This window comes from Micromys minutus (genome assembly GCF_963924665.1).
Source record: "Micromys minutus genome assembly, chromosome: 3".
NCBI classification, from domain to species: domain Eukaryota; kingdom Metazoa; phylum Chordata; class Mammalia; order Rodentia; family Muridae; genus Micromys; species Micromys minutus.
The window spans coordinates 47,434,906-47,447,650 of NC_137972.1; positions in this window are offsets into that span (position 1 = coordinate 47,434,906).

The window sequence follows — 12,745 nt, forward strand, 5'->3', positions numbered from 1 at the left end:
ATAATAAGAGAACTTGACTCCTGTAACTGGGTACATTGTGCTGTGCACTCAGGCTTAATTTACAAACCCAGTCCATACCTAGATAGAGCACGGAGGCAAACAGGTAAATGTCAGCCTAATGCAGTGGTTCTCAATCTTCCTAATGCTTCAACCCTCTAATATAGTTACCATGTTGTGGTGACCCCTGGCCATAACATTATTTTCATTGCTATTTCATAACTGCAATATACAGGATATCTGATATGTAATTCTTCCAAAGGGGTCATGACCCACAGGTTGGAAACCACTGACCGAGTGTGTCTTACTTTGCTTTCCAGATAAAGGCTTCTGCAAAACAAACTGGCCTTCAATTAAATGACCCCGTCTCAGGTAGCTGCAGGGTCACTAAATAACCCATCAACCTAAGTCTTTTAAAGCTTCAGAAAGGGAGATATGGCTCCCGCAAACTTAACTGTTCCGTGCTCCTGAATGAGCTCATGCTTGCCAGCAGTGTGCTAGGAGTCTTCTGCACCGCAGCTCACTTGGAGATAAGTGTGACTACCTTTATTACAGAACTGAGCGTAAAGCAGCCGAGAATTAGGCAACTGGCTGAAAATGAGCCAACGTGTGAGCTTTCATCTGTGTCAGAGTCTCAGATCCATGATATTTATTGTCCCTCACATGGCTGTATGTGCATTAGTAATAATTAAAAAGACACTTTGTGAGCCTTTAGAATCAGTTAGCACACTTCAGAATCAAGGCAACTAATGTCTCCATTTATCAGTTTCTTTAGGAAAATGACTCTGGCAGTGCCTCCTTAGAGATCTTCCCTAAAAATTGGAGTCTACAAATGAAAGGGTTCAAAGTTAATTACTGTGGGTACTTTCAGGGCGTTGTTCTGAACCATGAGATCTTTTCACAAGTAATCATCCCACTCTGTTACTTAGAAGCTATGAGCCAGAAAAATCTTGGGGCAGTGTTCATGATTTTCTCCAGGACAACTCCAAACTCAACTGGGGACATACTGTAAACATTAAGACATCCCTTCTTTGCTGTCACCGCTCTTGTCTCCTCACCCTGATGGCATCCTGACTGCACGTTCATGCCACCGCTGACCAAGCCACATACCTTCCCTTCCCCATCTTTCTCTTTTGCTTGGGTCTCTGAATTGTCTTCTCAGAATGATGGGATTAAATTCAAAACGCAATAATATTAAAAATATTGTAAAACAGGGCATAGTTAGTCAGACATTAGAGCGCCAAGGAAAGGAAAAAGACGATAAACACCAGAGCACATCTGTGTGCAGACAAAATGGAGCCCACGATAATCGAAATTAGACTATTCACAATTCAGATCTGTCTTATAAGCGTTAGAACAATCACTAAGATAAGGAGAAAAGCATATAAAAGCTAAAAAAAATAACTTGGATTTTATAGTAAAAACATACCACAGACAAATAACCGTGAGCAATGAAGAGACAAGAACAAAGCTGAGATGACATGAAATATATAACAAGCAAAGGGCAATACCAAAGAAAATCTCATTGTCCAAAGCTATGTTAAATAAGAACAAGAGGTCTAGTCATAAAACAGCCAAACTGGTGTGATGTTGCAGCAATTACAAACTGGCTGCTCTTTCAGAAGACCCAGGTTTGATTCCCAGCACCCACACCATGGCTTGCAAAGGTCTGGAACTCCTGTTCCAGGGAATCTGATGCCCTCTTCTGACTTCTACAGATACAAAGCATATAGATATGTGCTATACACCAACATACATGCATGCATGCAGACAAAATACCTATACACATATAATGAAATAAGCGATTCTAAAGATAGGCTATATTATAAAACCAGACATAAATGCTCTGCGTGGAAATGTTTTAGATTCAGAGGTACAAATAAGTAAGCAACAAATATTAAAGTAAAGACAACCATGTAAAGTGTAATTTGATAAAGAAATAGAAAAGCTACATAAATATTAGAGAAAATACATTAAAATATTTTAAACACTAACATTATTTTGAGAGAGGAAATTTCATGACAAAGTAGCTAGTCTAGTACTCAAATGTTGAGCCACACTACCAACCAATGTTGTCAAGAAGGCATGTCTGAAATATCACCTCACTACAGCACAGTATGTGTTCATTCTAAATGTACCCAGACAATCTCCAGATTCATCAGGACATCAAATCATGTCACACAGCTTAACAAACATAAAAGAAATTAGCTTATACAAACCATGTATTCAGATCAAACTTTATCTGAATTAAACTGAAAAAAAAAAACACCTACAGAACAAAATTGTGCAGTCTAGAAACATGAATAAACTAAACCATAGATATATAAATGGCCAATATTTGAAAACATTTATGTGCAGAAATGGGAAGCGAAATGAAGCCACAACATACTAGCATGCGTGGCTTTCAGATAAAGCTATGCTTGGAGGAAAATTGTTTTAAATTACAAGGTGCAAAGTCTAAAGCAATTATTTATTTATTTTTTATATTAAGATCATGGAGAAGGAGAAGAAAGAAAGCTCGAGACAAATAAGAGAGCTGAGACTGGGGAGCTGCCTGGATGTAGCAATGGAATCCATGAACAAGCCAGAGTGGATGTCAGCTTTGATGGTGTAAGAATGAAGAATGTCCTCCAAGAGTGTGAATAAGGCTTAACCAGTGTGGGCAGGTAAGGAAATAGAGGGGAATTATGGGAATTACCTGCAGAGAAGTGGAGCTGCTGTTATCTACTGACAAGATGAAGAAATGTGTGGCAATTCTTAAGGACAACAACACATCAGAATAAACAGACTGGGAAGTCACAAAACAGAAGATTCATACACAAAACCAACCGTATTTCCAAATACAAGCACACCAAATATCCAGAAATGAAATTAAAACTGCCCATCAAAATAACACTGAAAACATAAAATATTTAGGAGTACGTTTAACCCACTCTGATATGTTCACTTATATGTAGTCATCCTGCTGAGGAAAAAAAATATACAAGTACATCTAAAGATGTGCCATGAGCGTGGATTGTAATGCTGTGGTAATGTTGAGGTGGTGGTGATCTCAAAATTTATCTGTAAATTCAGTGCAGCCTTTTAAAACTTTCTAACAGGAAGTTTTGGTTTAGTTGGTGATTCAAATGGGATATGAATGTCTTGCTTGTTTTCTTTGCTTTATAAACCAAAAATCCAGTCATTGCATCTATATAAAAAAAACTACTTATGGGAGAAATTTTTAAAATTTATTTGTTCAACTTACATCAAGATATCAGTGCCCCACCTTCCCAGTACCCCTCATGCAGATCCTGCTCCATTCCTCCATCTTCTTTCCCTCACACACCACACATTCTCCTTCCCCACCTCCCTGGCACATCAAATCCCTGTAGCAGCAGGAACATATGCTCCCACAGAGCCAGACAAGGAGGTTCAGTTAGGTGAACAGGATCTGTAAAGAGGTAGTGGATTCAGGGACAGCCCTCTCCCCAATTGTTCAGGAACCCCCAGGATGACCAAGCTGTACATCTGTTACATATGTTCAAGGGACATAGGTTCAGTCTGTGCTCACTCTGATTGGTAGTTCAGTCTCCGGTGGCCCCCAAGGAACCCTGACTCTCAATTTTTCTCTCAAGTCTACCGTCAGACTCCTGGAGCTCCATCTAATGTTTGGCTGTGAATCTCTGCATCTCTTTCCATTGGCTGTTGGGTGGAGCCTCTCAGAGGACAGTTACACTAGGCTCCTACCTGCAAGCATCACAGAGTATTATTAATAGTGTCAGAGATTAGTTCTTGTCCATGAAATGAGGCTCAAATTGGGGCAGTCATTAAGTGGCCATTCCCTCGGTCTATTTGTTCTATCTTTGTCCCTGCACATCTTATAGGCAGGACACATTGTGGGTCAAAGCTTTTGTGGGTTGGTTATATCCTCTACTGCTAGGAATTTCAGCTAGAGTTGACTCCATAGGTCCCCAGGTCTCTGGCACATCCAAGTGCTTAGACTCACTCTCCCCTGATCTCCCTATATCTAACCCCCCTTCTCCTCTCTCCATCACATCTCCCAGCCAATTCCCTCCCTCTCTCTACCTCCAATATCTATTTTGTTTCCTCTTCTGAGAAAATTCAAGCATCCTCCCTTGGGCTATCCTTGTTACTTGATTTCTCTGGTTCTGTTGATTATAGCATAATTAACATGTACTTTATGACTAATATCCACTTATGAGTGAGTATATACCATGCTTGAATTTTTGGGTCTGGGTTACCTTACTCAGAATGATATTATTTATTTCCATCTATTTGCCTGCAAAATTTGGTATCTGTTTTTAATAGCTCGGTCATATTCCACTATGTAAATGAACCACATTTTTTTTTAAAAAAAAAAGCTTTATTTATATGTATACAGTGTTCTACCTGCACTTATTCCTACAGACCAGAAGAGAGCACCAGTTCTCATTACAGATGGATGTGAGCCCCCGTGTGGTTGCTGAGAATTGAACTCTGGACCTGTGCAAGAGCAGTTTGTGTTCTTAACTGCTGAGCCATCTCTCCAGCCCATGAACCCCTTTTAAAAACCCATTCTTCAGTTGAGGGACATTTAGATTTCCAGTTTCTGGTTATTACAAATAAGACTGCTATGAACATAGTTGTCCTTGTTGTATGAAAGAGCATATTTTGAATATATGCCTAGGAATGGTATAGCTGGGTCTCAAGGTAGAACTATTCCCAATTTTCTGAGAAACTGCATATTGATTTCGAAGTGGTTGTACAAATTCCCACCAGCAATAGATGAATGTTTCCTTGCTCCCCATTCTTGTTAGCATATGCTATTTCTTGAGTTTTTGGTCTTAGCAATTCTGATGGGTGTAAGGTGGAATCTTAGCCTTATTTTGGCTTTTATTTCCCTGATGACAAGGGATGTTGTACATTTCTTTAAGTGTTTTTGGCCATTTGAGATTCCTCTAATTGGTGTTTTCTGTATCCCATTTTTTTTAATTGGGTTATTTGGTTTGTTAGTGTCTAACTTCTTGAGTTCTTCATATGTTTTGGATACTCTGTTAAATGTAGGGTTGGTGAAGATCTTTCCCAATCTATAGGCTGCCGTTTTGTCCTATTGATGATGTCCTTTGACTGACAAAACCTTTTCAGTTTCATGAGGACCCATTTATCAATGGTTAATCTTAGTGCCTGAGCCACTGGTGTTCTGTTCAGGAAGTTGTCTCCTGTACTAATGAGTTCAAGTTTCTGTTTCTTTCTGTTTTGTTGGTTTAGATTAGCTAGCTTTATATTGAAGTATATAGACTTGAGTTTTATGCAGGGTGATAAATATGGATCTATTTGCAGTCTTCTACATGGAGATAGCCAGTTAGACCAGCACCATCTATTGAAGATGCTCTAATGGACATAATTTATTTCCACCCTTGATTCCACAGGTTTCACTCTAACATTTTATATAAGATTTAATATATGTATCATTTTTAAAAATAGGGTTTTTAAAAAGTTTTAAAAATACAAAATATGATTTTATCCCACCCTGAACACAAACACTGAAGAAGTATGTAAGTGTGGCTGTGGAATCAGTACAGCTTTGGTAGGACTTCGTTTAGCCAGTTCTATGACTTAAATAGATGACCTTTACCTCTCTGAACTAAAACCATCATTAGAGTTAAAGAAAGAAGATGTAAGCCAGTAAGATGGCTCAGTGGGTATAAGCGTTTGCCACCAAGTCTGATGACTTGAGTTCAATCTCTGGACCTATATGAGAGAAGGAGAAAAGCAGCTTCCCTAAAGTTGTCTTCTAACATCACCTTCATGCCGTGCATATGCTTATTCCTCTCTCTCTCTCTCTCTCTCTCTCTCTCTCTCTCTCTCTCTCTCTCTCTCTCTCTCTCTCTCTCTCTCTCTTTCTCTCATACACACACACACACACACACACACACACACACACCTGTAAGGGGCCGCAGCCAACGCCCTGCAAAGATGGCGCCAGTTCCAGGGCCGTGAGTCAGCTAAAACTGACAAACAACCTAAAAGTGCATGCGTGAAGAGCAAGGCGAGCCAAAGTCACTGCCCATCTCGGGGTGTAATCATCAGACCACCAGGTAGAGACATGCTTCCCCAAGGTTATAAAACTGGGTGCTTTTCCTCCCTTCGGAGTCTTCCTCCATCACTCGAAATAAAGCTTTGCTGCAGAAGGATACTTGTGTACTGCATCCGTTCTTGCCGGCGAGACAGTGGCGCAGGACACACACACACACACACACACACACACACACACACACACACACACACACACACGCACGTACACAAATGCATGCAAATTCGTGCAAATGTGTGTGTGTGTGTACACAGAAGACTCACACATGTAATTAAGTAAAGATAACATGTATTAACATGTTGATACCCCCAGTCCAGTACCAGGCCTAGAATACAGGCGTGGTGATTTCCCATATTGCCAAATTATTTACAGGCTTCTCTATAAGGGTAATTTATACTCTACCAATTTTGTTTCCATTACTATTTATAACTATTCTTTATTTCATATAGGGTCGTTTTCTTTGCTTAAATGTGTCCATCTCTCTGTTCCAGCTAAGGTGTGTGTTCCTCAGTGTGTATTTTGATTCACACTCTATAACAATCCCCAATCCAGCTGAGGCCAGGAAGACAGCAATTCATAGGACCCTGTTTTAATCAGCTGAGATGGAGCTTCTACACCTTTCTTGCTTGTCAGTCCAGGGAACAGATTAGTCAGTAATTTCACAATTATTCAATGCCTCCTCATCTACATTAAACCCTCAAGATTCTGTCTTTTCTGCAGGTAACATTCCATGGTTATGAGAAAAAAAAAAAAAAAAACTAAGCAAAAATGTTTCAGAAAACAGAAAGGCCCCAAACACACTTAAAATACTTGTAAAGTGTTTCTAAGATATTTGTCCACTAGCTGACAAAACACACATCTACTACTTTATCTGTTAAAAGGTACAAATGGCTCAGCAGAGATGAGGCAGGGTAAAGAAGTTCTGGGAACATACCTCACCTTAGAGTCTCAGGAAGCCTCTCATCAACTGAAAAATGGAAGTCTGACCATAACTGACAACATTTGCAGTAAAGCCTGTGTATATAAAGTTGATATTCTAGAGAGACATTTACGGTTGAAGTCACAATGACCGAGAATGAAGGCCTGAAAGTTTATGGCTGGGGAAGGGACTCGTTGCTTTTTTCCAGATATCTTGGGACTCTTTAGCAAGATTTAATTTTGTTATTTTAAAGCTCTCCTGTCTTCATGTGTTTCTGTGGCCTTTGTCCTCTGCACTAGGTGCAGTGTGCCAGGGACCCCTCATGAACCACTGGGGATCCTTGGCACCCTTCAAAGACAGTAACTCCAAATCCTATATCCTATGTGAGACTGTCATAAAATGCAATTGACTGGGAGTCTGCCATGAGATAACCATACCGCTTTGTTTCCTCCTGGGTTTCTCTTTTAATCCCAATCCTTGTGTGTAAGCCCATATTAAACTCTGTTCCATAAACTAGCTAGTATTGATAGTCTTCTGTTTCAAATCATACAAATTTGGCTTGAGTCAAGGTCCCAGAAAATCTAAGAGAACTCTTCAGGCCGCTTGTGCCTAAACACAAACACCCTGAAAAGAAGTGTTAACTCTGGAAGTGGTTGAGGAGCCCTGCACACTTGTTCTTGAACTCCCAACTTACCATGCAGACTCTCCCGGAGCTTTTGTGAATGAGGCGATGGACAACTGTTGTCTTCCCCCGTAAATGACAACTTAGCAGTTCTCCTTAAAATAGAAGACTCCACTGAAAGAACTGTTCTTCTTTTAGCTCCTATAATTCTTCCAAATAGAAAAATCAGACATTTCCCAAGAGTTTAGACAACCAAATTTCAACCCAAAGACCTGTCTTTATCAAAGGAAATAACTGTTCTTGCTGAGGTTTTTATTCTTCAAATGACTTCTAAATTGCCCCCTTTCTCTTATTTCATTCACTATCAGAGAGAACAGCCTACATCATTTCCCCTGTTGTTGCTTTGGATCAGAATCTTCATTCTTCTGCATCATTCTTCAGGCTTGTCTCTATCAAATACCAGTTATTGAAAGTTTCAATGAAAGGACCATGGTTGTCCTGGTTGAACGAAGACTGTTGGCCTTTTGACAAGCTTTGTATCATCACTGTGTGCATGACTGATCTTGGATATGAGTCTTTCAAAGATATGTTGGATTCAAAATACCTGATTTCAAAGATACATTAAAAGAATGAAAAGGTCGGGACCGAAGAGATGGCTCAATGGTTAATAGTGGATAGTACTCCTACAGTGAACCCAAGCTCTGTTCCCAGCACCCACATCAGGCTGTCTATAACTACCTGCCTATAACTCCAGCTCCAAGGAACTTGACACCCTCTTGTGGACACTGTGACTACCTGAATCCTTGTCCACATACTGAGAAGCATATACTCATAATTATTTTTTAAAAAAATTAAAGATGAGTAAATAAATGAATAAAATAAAAAATAGATGAATCTACAAGTGAAATTAAGATGCCAATAATATGGGGTCAAGTCCAGAATTGTCAGTCTGATTATCTATTTCCAGAGGGTCTGAATGGGTAGCCATAGCAAATGGAATGTCTATTCAAGCCATAGTATTTAAAGGCGGACCAGGTTAGATGATTTCACATTTGCTTTTATAATCACATAGAATAATGGCTTCTTTCACTTGAACTTACATCTTTTGCTCAGGAGAAAGCAATTAGGGACAGAGGTTTTCTTTTGAGTATGGGTTCCTGATACTTAAAACCAAATTATTCATACTTCCAAGCCAAACATCAAAGTCTTCAGCAAAAATGGCAAAAGCTATAAAACCATGATTGCTACTTCCATGTAAATGCTTATAAAATATTTAGTAAATGTTTCCAAAAGATGCATGTTCAATATTTGAGAGTTCAACACCTCGGGTTTATTATTGGCCAAAGTTTCTCTTGATAAGCTCCCCCCTTCCGTTTACCTTCGGGAAGAACTAGATTTTTAACACAGATTAGGTTTTTTTTTTTTTTTTTTTTTTTTTTTTTTTTTTTTTTTTTTTTTTCAGAGAGAGAGAAAGGATGATTTACAAAGATACCAAAACTGAAAAGATATTTCTTGACCATCTTCTATGTTATTATAGCAGAATATGAGAGGAAAGGAGAGAAAGAAAGCTTCATTACTGCCAAAGTCAATTTGACTCTTGGAAACCTAATTAAACATGTCTAAGGCTATAAGATATATCATCTCCAGATAACACCACACTGTGAAGTTCTTCATCTTATTAAGAGCTTGCATTAATGCTTCTTCAACATAAATTGTAGACCCAGACAGGTACTATTTGAGAAAGCTCACAATAGGAATGACCTAAATTAGGGTGACAGAGGCAAAAGACAGATCACTGGTGCCTGTCACTACAGGAAGAAGGACGGGGATTCCATCTGCCATTATGGCCCAATTTTAATGCTCTAACATTAACTTCTGACAAAGCTCCCTTTCTCGGCCCTTAGGCTTCCCTCCAGTTCTGCATCTGGATAGGGGGTTTTCATTCTCAGGAGAAATAAACCCAACCCTAGGGTCATGGTGTCAATGCTGAAAGTCCCTTACAGACCCCTGAAATGTCACATTTTACTAATGAAGAACATGATCAGTAACACATCTAAGGTTATAAGCAGTTAAGACTACTGTAGGGTTTTGGCAGAAAAGAAAGCTAATATAAATAAGTTATTGATCAGAATTGATTTAACCATAAAGGTACAAATACATGAACTTTTAAAAAATTAACATGTAGTTTTATTGGCTGGTCTAATTATTCCATGCCATCCACACTAACATGACTATCCTAAAATAGCTCTCTGGTTCCTGACAGCTCTGATGCTCTCTTTCCTGAGGGCTAGATTTGAAATCCTGCTTAGGCTGCCCTTCTCCATAGGATCAAAGGGAAAGCCAAACTCAACAGGGCCTAATCAACTCCTAGTGATATTCCTCAAGATAGCAGCAAGCAAGAAGTTTAGCACAGTAACTTCCTCACAACGAACTCTGTTCTTAGAATTCCTTTGAGCTTCTCCCATGTCCTCCATGATCAACTAAAAGCCAAATCTCTTTATGAAATCTGATGTCCAAAGCCAGTTCCTTCAGGTACCCTGTGTTCCTGCATAGAGTTCTCATCTTGTGGGCACGTTGACATGCTTGAAGAGCTTTTATATTCACTTTACATCCTAATCACAGCCCCCCTCCCCCTGTGTATCACCCCACCCTAGGACATGTTGTCTCAGCAGGACTAGGCACATCCTCTTTCACTGAGGGAAATCTAACCAGAGTCTAAACATCATCATTGTTCAGTCTCAAGCTCCACTCAATTCATGTTCAATGACTCAGTGATGAGAAAGACAACAGAAGGCAGAAATGAAGATGTCCAGTGTCTGAATCTGAACTTGGCTGTGTCTCTAACTGATCCTCCCCTACCTAATTTATCCCTGATTAAAAAGGAAAACAATAGGCTACTTTTAAATGAATTCTGTAAAAATTAAGTACACAAATGAATGGAGCCTAAAGAATCATGCCCATCACACTGTTAATATAGTAGTGATTGTGATCCCAAGAGAGCAACAGTTGAGCATTTATATACAGAAATCCATATTTATTTCTGATCTAACTTTTATTTGCTTTCCCTGCAACTGCACTGAAATGGAAGTCAGTTTCGAGAACTATTTGGATATTTATTTTTAGCAAAGTATTTTTATTGGATATTCTCTGTATTTACATTTCAAATGTTATCACCTTTCCCTCATCCCACCTCCCTTCCCCTCCCCTTGCTTTCATGAAGGTGCTCCTTCTCACAACCACCTTCTCCCATCTAAACACCTTGGTGTTCCCCTACACTGGGAAAACAAGCCTTCACAGGAACAAAGGCCTCTCCTCTCACTGATGCCAGACAATGCTGTCCTCTGCTGCATATGCAACTGGAGCCATGGGTGCTCATTGGTTGGTGTTTTAGTCCCTGGGATCACTAGAGGCTTTGGTTGGTTGATAATGTTGTTTTTCCCATGGGGTTGCAGACCCTTTCAGCTCCTTCAATCCTTTCTCTAGCTTCTTCATTGGGGTCCCCGTGTTCATTCCAATGGTTAGCAGCAAGCATCCTCAATAGTATCTGTATGACTCTGGCAGAGCCTCTGAGGAGGCATTCATATCAGGCTCCTGCTGGTAAGCATTTCTTGGCATCAGCAATAGTGCTTGGGTTTAGTAACTGCATATAGGGTGAATCCCCAGGCCAGGCAGTCTCTCAATAATCTTTTCGTCAGTCCCTGCTCCTCCTTTTGACCCTGTATTTCCTCCCGTAAGTGGTTTGTTCTTTCTTCTAAGGAGTGAGGCATTCACATTCTGACCTTCCTTCTTTTTAAGCTTCATAAGGTCTATGAATTGTTTCTTAGGTATTCTTTTCCAAGTTGTATCTCTTTTACATGAATGCATACCATGTGTGTTCTTTTGTGACTGGGTTACCTCACTCAGGATGACATTTTCTAGTTCCATCCATTTGCCTAGGAATTTCATGAAGTCATTGCTTTTAATAGCTGAGTAGTACTCCATTGTGTAAATGCACCACACTTTCTGTATCCACTCCTCTGCTGAAGGACATCTGGAGATCGGACACTTTCCAAAAGCCCAAAGAAGAGCATTAGACACAGCAGCAAACAAGAGAGACTCTGCCTTAATCAAAGGGAAAAGTAAGAATGGAAACCCAAAGTTGTCCTTTGACATATACACTGACAAACAGGCACACACACAGGCACATTCACAGAGTCCCAAACAGATGTACGTGCACATACATGTTGATACACATGCAATAACACACACACACACACACACACACACACACACACACACACACACACACCTCACAGTTTTGAGAGCTGACTGTGTAACAACAGAACAAAGTTCTGGAACTCTCCCCTGGTTATATCATATCATGGTGAATGACGTCATAAAGGCAGAGGGGCATGCAAGAGCAGGAAATAACCCAGGAACCCAAAGAGGCTGGAGATGGAGCAGAGACCACGTGTGTGTTTCTTGAAGTTACTCTAAGAATTTCTCAACAGTCTTCCTGGCTGCAGGCAGTGCCTCCCTGACATAATAACCTCCAACGAGGCTTCACCTTCCCCCAGCACTGCAAATCTCTCAGTACATGCTACCAAGACAATACACTCAACCCATGTCTGTGTCTGAGCATCCTGGGGTCAACTTCCAGTTTGGCAAAAGGAAGTACCAAAGACAGATTTTAGTGATAGTCACATAGTAATTTGAAAGTACTTAATGCTTCTGTACTGCAAGTTTAAAATGTTTACACCGTGTCTTTTATATTAGACATGTTGTTGCAATATAGAAATGTCTAAAAATCTTGGGACTATGAAAGATATAGTTAAATGTGGTATTCCCTAATCACAAAATTATACTGAAGATATGAAACCCCCTTCAAATTCTCTTTAGTTTCCTCGGATCTCCCCCCCCCATGCACACACAAACACACACACATACACACACACTCACACACACACACACACACATCTTTTATATATCAATTTTGAATGTACTATGAGAAGTTGACCTTCTACAAAATATGCACCACTGCAGTGAAAGGGGGCAGTAGAAAACACTTTAAAATTTGCAGAGCCCCCTCAAATAAAAAATCCTATGCATTGCTAGGTAAACTCTGAATGGCATTGCAAAGTTGCTGTAGACT